We start from the raw sequence: 10,129 nt of genomic DNA on the forward strand, positions 1-10,129 counted from the left end.
GTTTGAAGTGGGAAGATGAGGAATGTGGTTACACAGGAGAAAGAATTTGGGTGGGAATTGAACTCGGCTTTGATGACAAAGCTCCAGTGAAGGAGGCTGTGGTCAGCTGCAAGTGTTTGATCTTGAGATGGGGCTGTGCCTTTTAAAGGTTTACTGGACAGTGCTTACAAAAGAGAAGGGAAAGGCAAGCAGCATGAGGGAATGGCATAAAAAAGCTGCATACAGGAGAAATTCAATCCCGCAAGCATGGCTGCCCCGGCTCACAGTCTCGCTGTGAACATAATATATCTGCCAGGAGCAGTGAAGGAAGAAAGGGCAACCTCAGCATCTGTTTCTCCAAACACTCTGGTTCCACTCATTCTTAGTTTACATAGACTGTAAATAATTTAGTAGAGTATAGCCTCCTGAAGCAGGGGAATGAGGCGGCAAAAGTACAAAGTCTCATTAAGATTTCTCCAAGGGTTCCCCACAAATCTCAGCTTTCTAATTATCTCCCTTTCTTAGTTCTCTCTCTCACCTTAGTTCTAACTGGGAAATTAAACTGTAACCAGAGCCTCCTGCAGAATCAGGAGTAAAAGCTGTGGAAAATTGTCTTTTTCTTTGGTTAATTGATTTATCAATGTTTGGAGAAATGTGCAAGTTTCAGTTCTGGCCAAACTCATCACTGGCTTGGAAAATCTGTCACAATGTTATGTAGACATAGCTGTCTATAGCTAGCATGTATGCTGTACAAAGCCTGGAGCTGTCAGTGTATTTGTTTGTTTTCAGAAGCAGGAAAAGCAAACAAACTCTTCATTTCGCCTTACAAATGTTTTATTGGTGGAGATTATTGGCATATGTAAGTGTTAGGACCATGTAATAAGTACAGTTTATGTTCCCATTTTTGTATTTTATTCTAACCTTGCGTATAAGAGGCAGGGATCTTATATTTTTTAATCAATCGGTTCGTGAGATGATTCTTCCTACCTCAGCCTTCAGTATTTCCTTCAGAATAGCTTTAGTTCCAAGGCCGAAGATGTTTATGATTCGATTTCAGCCCCTTCCTAATGGGAAATGCTACCTAGAGATAAATGTCAGCATCTATTCTTGCAAATTGCAACCTTATGGGCAACCTTATGACCTCTTGTAAGTCAGCTCAGGGACTCAAGATACCTAATTAATTTCATGTATATGCTAGTTTGTTAAAAAAGTGTATGAATCTTCTAAAAGTAGGAAGCCTCCTGACTTGTCCTCACCTTCCTAGACTTTGGTGGGGAATCCTTATTTTTTCCTCTACTGCCACTTGATTATTTGCTTTTTGTTTGCTTTGTTTATGCCACGGTGTTAGGGATAATAGCAATAACCACATGAAAAATTCAATTACAGGATATCCTGTCTTTCTTCTACTGGAAAGAGGCTGTGGAGGACGAGATATGGAAATTGTATGTGCCTTGCTTTACCTGCCTGGTATTATTCAAATTGACTGATGGCATTTTTCAAGGAAGACTACGCAGAAGGAAAAGAGAAGGCAAGCAACAATCAAATCAGGCAGTGCCTAGGAAGAGCCTGCAAGAATAATGATTGAAGTATTCATGCCAGCCTGTCCCCAGCTGAGTTACCAGGCCTTTTTTTCCCAGACCTAAGAAGGAGATAAGAAAAATGCTAATACTAGTGGAGTATCAAGGGGGAAAAACCTCAGACAATAGTAGGGAGGGGAAACTTCAGGAGGAGACTCTGTCTTCTCCTCCTGCAGGTACAAGCACAGCTTGCAAGGGCAGTGTGAAATTAAGGTGGGCCCTCTGCAGACTGTCCCTGCGACTTTTGGGAGAGCCAGGCTCAGGATAACGCTTTCCTTGCTCCATTTGCTCTTTCCTGTTAGGTACATAGGCAATCTAGCTGGCCGGCAAGAGCTGCTGAAGCGAGGGGAGTCGTGAGCCCGTGGCATGGAGCACCCCTTTGCTGGCCGGCAGGGCTGGTGGGGTGCGGGAGCCACTCACCGTGGAGCTAGCCTGGGTCACGGGACCGTGGGTTTCTACACAGCACAGGTTGAAGGTAATGAGCTTTGCTACCCAGGGGCGGCCTTAACGGAGGCAGATGCTTGCGCTGGAAGAGCCATAGGGCGATGGGTGTCGGGGCCAGTGCTAGCCAGCAGCACCACCTGAAAGCGTGGAAAGCAGGGAAGCCTGGGAATGGGAGCAGCACGTACCCCCACGGGGAGTCCCTGTGCTGGCGACTTTCTTCTTTCCTTTGTACCGACGGTAGAGAAGGGAATGCATTCAGCTCCAGCTCCTGCTGCTGCAAGCCATTAGCTGCCTCCCATTTCACAGCTGGGCGCTGTTTTCCTCCGGAGAAAGAGATGCAATAAGCATGGTTTGAATAATGAAAACTCTCTACCCCATTAATGGCTTTTTGAGTTATGCCTTTAGGGAGAGACTGTCAAAGGAACTGAGCAGGGTCCAATTTCTTCCTCACTTCTGAAATCTTTCTCCCTTACTGTATAGGCTGCAGGGGTCTCTGGGTCACCCAGTATAACAAATAACAGAGTCATGGCTTTGATCAGCTTTCCCCTCAGATAACCAGGCTGCAATGTCAGAGCGAGTGAGTTGCTGGTGAACGCAGCCTTGACCTACTGCTTGAGGGTTTACACCAGGCCAAAAGCATGGCAAGTACAAAACCTTTTCCTTTGGGGAGTGCACTGTGCAAGTGAAAGGAGATATTCTTGCTGCTAGATGCTGCAGTCATCCAACTTTGTACAAAGGATATGGGATATATTATTTGAAAGGTTAAATCAAGTCAAATTTTATTTTTGTCTCTGAAGCAAGTCACAATTTCTTTGATAACACATTTATTGATAAGAAGAGTATTCTAAAGATTAGAATAGGAATTTGACTTTTGGACCTCCTCCTTGGTGAGCGCGCTGTGACCACCTGCCAGAGTTTCCAGGTGCCTTCTGTGTACCTAGCTTTATGGGTACGTGTCCTTATGTTCACTGGATTTACTGTAGATCTGCAGCTCCCACTGACTTTAACACTACTGAACAGCCAGATCAAAGGTGGAAATTCAAAACACAAAGCAACCAGAATACAGAGCCATTCCCAGAAATGAATAGATACTTCTACATGAAAGGTGTTATATTTCAGATAGAGTTGTTAGACAGCTATCCATATAGATATCAAGCTATATAAATAGTATAGTTATCTATATTAAATACTCAAGTAGACTATTTGAGCACCACCAGCAGAGGCAGAGACTACAGAGCTTGGAGGGCACAGCTAAGAGAGGCAGCCGCCGGCCGCAGTGGTTCGCACAGCGGCTCTGGGCTCCGCTTCGAGAGCTGCTGGATCTTCTGAGACTTCGTCTGAGATCATGGCGGGGCTCCTGAGAGCCACCAAGGAGCTCGAGGGTGCTGGCAGCTGCCAGGTAAGGAGACCCAGGTAGGGGTCTGACTCTCTTGCTCCACAAGGGACAAAGTGGGCATACTGGCAACCCTCCGAAACAGATTCCCTATATGACCAGAGAGACTCTTTCATGCTCTTAAGGAAGAACAACCCCTACAAACAGATACCTTTTGTGAACATAGAATATGCAAGACGTGCTGTGAAGAGCACAGAGTTAACACCCAGGCAATAAAAAGTCAATCCTGCTGTGCCATTTCATTTGGAAGTGCTATGTAATAAAAGAAGGTACACCTTCAAGCTGTATGATTTCCTTCAGGCTAGTTTAGTTTTGAATTAAATGCCATGACATACATCAAACTAATGTGTTTTTATCTAGACACATCAAAGTGGGAGGCACTGTCCCCATCCTCACTGGACTAACACTTAAAGAGGCATATAAAACACTTTTCCAGCCACTCTGGCTCCTGTCATGAAGCATGATCCTGCAGACACTTAGGTGAGGAATTTTAGTCATGTGAATAAGGTCTTTGAAGTTATTCAGATATATAACTGTTAGCAGAAATTGGCCTGTGGTTTGCCTAATCAGTTTTGCATTTTGAGACAGATGCTTCTTGTCAAAACTCTGCTTTCCTTGGTCCTAACTTGGGCCTAACTTCTAACTTCTCCTTATTCCTAAATACATATTTAAAACCCAACTTGACAGTCCCAGGTAGTTTATCTAGCTTTTCTAACTATTGATTTCCCTTGCATCAAATTATATTAACAATATATTGCCATGTTACAGCTGTTACCTAGCACTACCTATTCAGGTGGCCAAGTAAAACATGTGGTTTACTCTTCTCCCCGTGAGAATGTCTTCAGGTAGCAATGTGAAATAATTAGCACGTCTGCAAAAGGCCTCAAGTGGCAGGTGTTTAATATTCAGTGGTTACAGATAAGGAATGAGGCTGATGGATTTGGAAATGTTGTGACTGGGACAACGCTGTGCTAGCGGCTGCGCACCTTGAGACAAAGAGGTGCTTTCGGCAGGTGGCTGAAACCCGCTTTCCTGCACCTTGCACTGAGCTGAGCAGAGGAGGACAGGGAACCGCGAGCTTAGAGAGGTGGGAAAGAAGCAGAAGTTGTGAGGAACAAAGTATAGGGGTAAAATACTGATAAATGCTGTATTCCAAAAACTAATAGCCACAATAACTTGAGGAAAGACAATAATACAGCTAGTTGCACTGAACTAACAAGTATCCAGTCTTTTTTCAAGTGTAATTACTGACAGATCTGGGATATCAGTATGGTAGGTATATTTAAGGTGATCAGGAGAATGCTGATTATGTCCTTGGCATCACAGCCAGCACGCAGGTTTTCATTTATGGTAGCACTTTGTCAGTGGACCTTCTCATTGTAATAATGGGCTATAATTACCATCTAATTTGCATTCATTACCGCCTATAAAAATAGAAGGTTTTCTAGTCTAGAATAGGACTATTAACATATCTTTTATTTGTGCTACATACTGAATGACTTTACCTGTATAATCGTGTGGGTTTGCTTCGTGTGGGTGAAGGAGGGCTGCAGTTACTTGGATATGGTTTCAAATTTGGCTTTCAGCTTGTCCCCTCCCCTACTAGTCTTTTTTCAGATAATGAAAGATATGGCTTGTGCTTTGGCCAGCCCATAATATTTCCTGACAGAGGACAAAAGGAGTAGTTTAATTCTCTTTCCTTACACTTCTTGACCTAGGTACCCTCCATTTCAATCCTGTTAAAGAAAACTATTGTGCTTGGCATGACTGAGGAGCGCAGAGCAGCGGACCTGCACCTCTGCATCCTCTGCCATGGACAGCTCTGCTCTGACGTCGGTCCCGCACGAGGGAAGGAATGGGACCAACGGACCGGGGACGAGCACAAACAGGACGCAAGGAGGAAGAGTAGAGCGGCACCCAGTTTGCACTAAACTCCCCTGCTCTGATGTGTTTCTTACTCTGTTATCTTCTTTCTCCTGCTCTCTATACTCTTCTTCTTTCCCTCTCACGCTTCTGCTCCTTGCAAGACAACTCGCCCAGGAAACTGTCTTTCACTGTAAATGAATACAGGCTGAGCAGCGAACAGTTACCTCCTTTTATGGATTATTGACAGTCCGCCATCACACAAGGAGAGCTACTCAGCTGTAGGAAAAACGAGAAACTTGTTAATACACAAGGGCACCTCTTCTCTTGAAATGTTGTAGCGGCCAGCCCAGCAGGCTGACGTGAGCTGCAGGTTTCTAGTCCCGCAAAGACTGCTTAGGAAAATCTGTGCCATGTCTGCTTTTATCTTCCTATGGAATTAATTGTGTTTAGACTGGTAAAGAATTTGACTTTGGTGGATACAAGCCTGTGCTTTTAAAATAGTGCATCTTTGTTTTCTTGATCAGTGTAAATGTAGCTTCATTCTTGCTCTTTAAGAACAATAATTCTCTGCAGAAAGGACCTGAGTCTTGGTGTCGGCCAGGAGCATCTTCAGTGTGGACAGCACAACTCTACTCTCACATAACAAGTGTGAACAAAGTCAGGAGCAGCTCCCTGCCGCGCACGCACGCCGTGTGCCTGCACTCTGCGCCAACACACCCCATGGCTGCTTTGTATAAACACAATGGCCAGTTTGGAAAATAATTCAGACATATAAAACTGTGATAGCTACAGAAAGTACCCCATTAAGGTCTAGTTGTTTAAATGGTTACATTTAACAAGGCGCAATTAACTTGGTGCTTTATTTCCTTGTTTTCCTGAATCCACCCACGGGGCCTCTGAACCGGGCAGGGAGGCATTTCATTACGCTTTAATTGTGGGTTTTATAATGGCCAGTGAAAGCACTACCCACGTCAACACTTCAGAGATATCCCTTTTTATGTGTCTGATATTTTTGCATTTGCTTGGGTTTTGACTTCTTTTGGTTTGAGTTTTTTTTTTTTTGATCGCAGGTGTTTTTAATCACCTCTGGAAAGGCAGCATTATCTGAAGGCTGGAGCAGAGGGGCAGGAATCAAAAGACAAAGACTGAGGTATAGATCTATTTATTTCTAAAATAGATGTATGAAATAGGAACCTCCTGTTACAATCTTAAATCTGTATAGTAGTATTTCCAAGGGTTAAAATGTAACCCTGCCTCAGTATTACCAGGTGCTGAAATGGACTATAATGATAAATTTTCCTTTGATAAAACATTTTAATTCCTTTTGGAAGAGTTCTGTACAAATTAAAGTTATTAGTAGTTAATACAGGAATTATAGCAGATGGCAGTAAAATCTCTGAATTCCCAGAATACATAAGGGGATATAACATTCACCAAAAAATAGTACCTGCCTGTTCCATAACCCACTAGCTCAGTGCTAAAACCACCGATTAATTTAGCTAAGTTCTAGATCACACCGTTTCCTTTATGATTCTGCTGCCAGTGAGCTGGCTATCTGGTAGCTCTGTCCACGCACACTGTGATCTCTCTGCACACCTCCACTGAGCAGTTGAAATGAAATAACTTTGCTTCACTACCAGCCTACATGGCTTCATCAGCCTTCTGATTTTTCTCTATTTAAACCTGATGATCTTGTAATTGGGAGTCCTTGTATTTATATAACACACTGAGGGAAAATAACAATGAACTCAGACCTACTGTGAATTATTTAGATAAATAGCTTTTTAATTAATGGAATTAATTCCACTGATTTTTTTTCCTTAATCTGATCTAGAAAATTGGCACTGAGGAATACTGTGCTTAGAACATGACAAAACTATTAGAGAAGGAAGAGCAGCCGTTTCACACCTCGCCGAGCTCCCTAGCAATGCAATGGGCACGCAGATGCATCGCTGCAGACGTCATCTACAGTGTAGCTCCCTGACGTGGGGCAAATGCTCTATTTTAAACTTACATCTCATCTACGGAGTGACATTGTCTTTCAAAATAGATCAAATTCTGGCCCAGACCTGCGGCACCCTGTAAGTATACTCATCTGCAATTAGGGAGTAACTTTCCAAAGTGATTTTTATATGATCCTCATCTGGAAGCTAGAGCAGATCTGATCCACTTCCCAGGCTACAACAACAGTCTGAGGCTGGCTTCATATTAGGGAACCTGGCATTGCCAGGAAGATATTCCAGCAGTGAGGAAATATCTGATTGTAGAAATGCTTCCTAGCTGTTTCTTCCAGACCAAGTCTGTAGGAAAAATGATGTAGGAGGAGGTGCTGGCTGCGTCCTGGGACACAGGCACGTTGCGGGGGGGTTCTTCAGAGCTTCTTTCAAGGCACCAAAGTCGCCATGTGCTATCAGTGTTACACACATGTCCTCTGTCAGGCTAAAACTCTGATACACTGATTTCACCCAGGCTGTATAGATTTGGAGTAATTCAACTGACTTCAGTGAGATCCCTGCTGCTCATAACAGTGCAAGCAAAGGCAGGCTCCAGCTACGCCTGGCAGAGCTTGTGAGAAGCGAGAAAACGTATAAACTTCTCTTCTCACAGTCACTATACTTATCTCATATTTGTACATAGGAAAGTGAAATCTGTCCCTGCCTAAGCACATGCGACACTTCTATGTAACTGCAAAACTGTATTATTCCCCTGCAGGTGACCTTTGGCACCTGACACCTTTTTGAGTCATAATAGGCAAAGGAAGACAGGAAAAAAAAAAAAAAAGAGACATAGGAATGCAGTGATCAGCTTTGTTATACTGGTACACCCCACTGTGTGGGCTTCGGTTTTGTATCCGCCATGAAACGAGTTTGGTTTAAATCCAAATAAGAGTGTTTACCTCAGCAAAAGTGACTGGGTAATGGCAGCTTATTTACTGCTTGTCATTCGGGTTTGCAAAGATGATTTAAAAGGAAACATTTTCCCTCACACGTGCGGCGGCTCCAAGTACAAACATGGTCCTTGTCTGCAGCCCAGTTGTGGAGCGGTGATGCGGTCCCTTGGGCTGCCCGGCCCTTGCTGGGTCGCGGCACCGAGGCGCCCGCGGTACAGGTGCCGCGCCGTGGACAGCGGCTCCGTGAGGGTCTGCGAGGCGCCCGGTCCCTGCACCTCCAGGCACCACCAGCGATGGGGCATCCCACCACCTCACCTCCAACTCAGGCCAAACAGCTGCGGTTTCCTAAAGTCTGTGGCTCTGGTTTAACTCGTCACACCTTGGTGCATTTGATGAGCCCTTCTCAGGTGAATGAGACCAAGAAATAAAAACAATGGAAAAGTCAGGGAGCAGTGCTGTACCAGGAGCAACGAGGGAGCGGCCAGGCTTGCAAAACAAGGGCAAGAGCAGAAAGCAAGGAAATGTTTTAGGAAAAAAATCCTCCCTCCTTCTCCTGCTTGTTCTGTCCTGGCAGAGCAAGAAAGCATCTTGAGCATCTGCTGCTTGCTACGCCTCGCAGATGGTATGCCAGACATACCGGTATTCAGGCCCTCCGGTCATTCCTCCCTTGCGAGTCCTGGCAGCAGGCCAGGCACTTATCAGCCTGGATATCCAGCCACCCGGGTCAATGAGCAGGCCCCAAGTTTGCAGCATGCTCCCCAAATCCAGCCAAGGCATGCCATCAAATCTTGAAATTTAAGTCACACTTTTCTCCTGATGCTGAGACATCCTAAGAATTCAGTTTCGTGACAAGTGTCTGTAATTCCTGTGCTCCTTTCTTGCATGCAGACGTTACCTCTGGCAGCTTTCTGCCACTATCTCACCAAACTGCCCCCTGTTCAGCAGCTAACAATGAATATCCTGAGTTTTCAGTAACTGGAATAAATATTTTCAAGCCATGTGAGCCTCTCAGATTCCTGTTCTGAAGTGTGTTTTGTTTAAGAAAGTCATTATCATACCTTAACCAAACATCTAGCCAGACCCAAAGTGTTCACACCCCTGTTTAAAATAGTTTTATTTTTTTTCTTAAATAGAAAACAGAGAAGAAATGTTGGACTATGGAAATCTGTTACATACACAAAGCTTATGAACTAAGAGAGGGCTGAGAGGTCTCCCATGTGGGAGCTAACTATCTTCCTGAGCTGCAGGAACACCGTTTTGGAAACTGTTCTCCCCCTCCTTCCCTCCCACGTTGCCTCCCTTGAACAAGGCTTTTCCCTCGGTTGCCTGAGCAGAAGCTGTGGAGGGGCAATAAGGAGAGCTGACGAGCAATCAGATAGCGTTATCTGCTGCTCCGTATGAATAAGCGTAATCCTGAATTTGCAGTGGACCATACGCACATGTCTGAGCGCAGAATATGAATTGCCCTGATCAGGGAGGGCATGAGTGACACGGCTGTGAGAGCATGCATGCACAGGGCGCTGCTTGCCCCAGTTTGCTATGACTGTTTCAGGGCCAGTCTAAAGATGGCTGTTTTTTTTCCTTTTCCTGAGATTTGCTATTCCTGAGCTTTGTACAAATATAGCGTATAAAAGGTGAGTGATGTGCTGCCTGACCTTGTTTTGGTACATTTGAACTAATCTAAAGTCAGATATAAGTTTGTTTTAATGATTCTCATGTCTGCAGGTCATCTGTTTTAGGCACAGGTTAGATTGGCTTTCCACATTCATTCAGCAGGGATTACCCCCAAAATACAGCTTGGTCAAAGTTGACCATGTCTGTTAGTTCCCTAAACATCTTGCAGTGTTGAATTAGAGCGCCTATGTGCTTTTAGGTTTGGACTCAGGTTAAATAATTGGTATTGTAGGGCTTTGCCTTCACTGTGGTTTTTTGCATCAGGCCAGATCATATGGATTAATTCCACCAAGAAGAAACAGTCTC

At 44.4% G+C, this 10,129-nt stretch overlaps 1 long non-coding RNA gene across 2 annotated transcripts; it reads left to right on the forward strand.

Moving 5' to 3' along the window:
• The first annotated feature begins 1,367 nt into the window (after positions 1–1,367).
• On the forward strand, positions 1,368–9,140 carry LOC138060984 (uncharacterized). 2 transcript variants are annotated; one of them, XR_011134524.1, is made up of 3 exons: positions 1,368–3,873; positions 5,112–6,409; positions 7,094–9,140. It is a non-coding gene; the product is annotated as an uncharacterized lncRNA (long non-coding RNA). The 2 variants fall into 2 exon arrangements; XR_011134525.1 differs by having other exon boundaries at positions 1,368–3,399.
• Positions 9,141–10,129: the final 989 nt, after the last annotated feature.

The sequence above is a fragment of the Struthio camelus genome, chromosome 14 (genome assembly GCF_040807025.1).
Source record: "Struthio camelus isolate bStrCam1 chromosome 14, bStrCam1.hap1, whole genome shotgun sequence".
NCBI classification, from domain to species: Eukaryota; Metazoa; Chordata; class Aves; order Struthioniformes; family Struthionidae; genus Struthio; species Struthio camelus.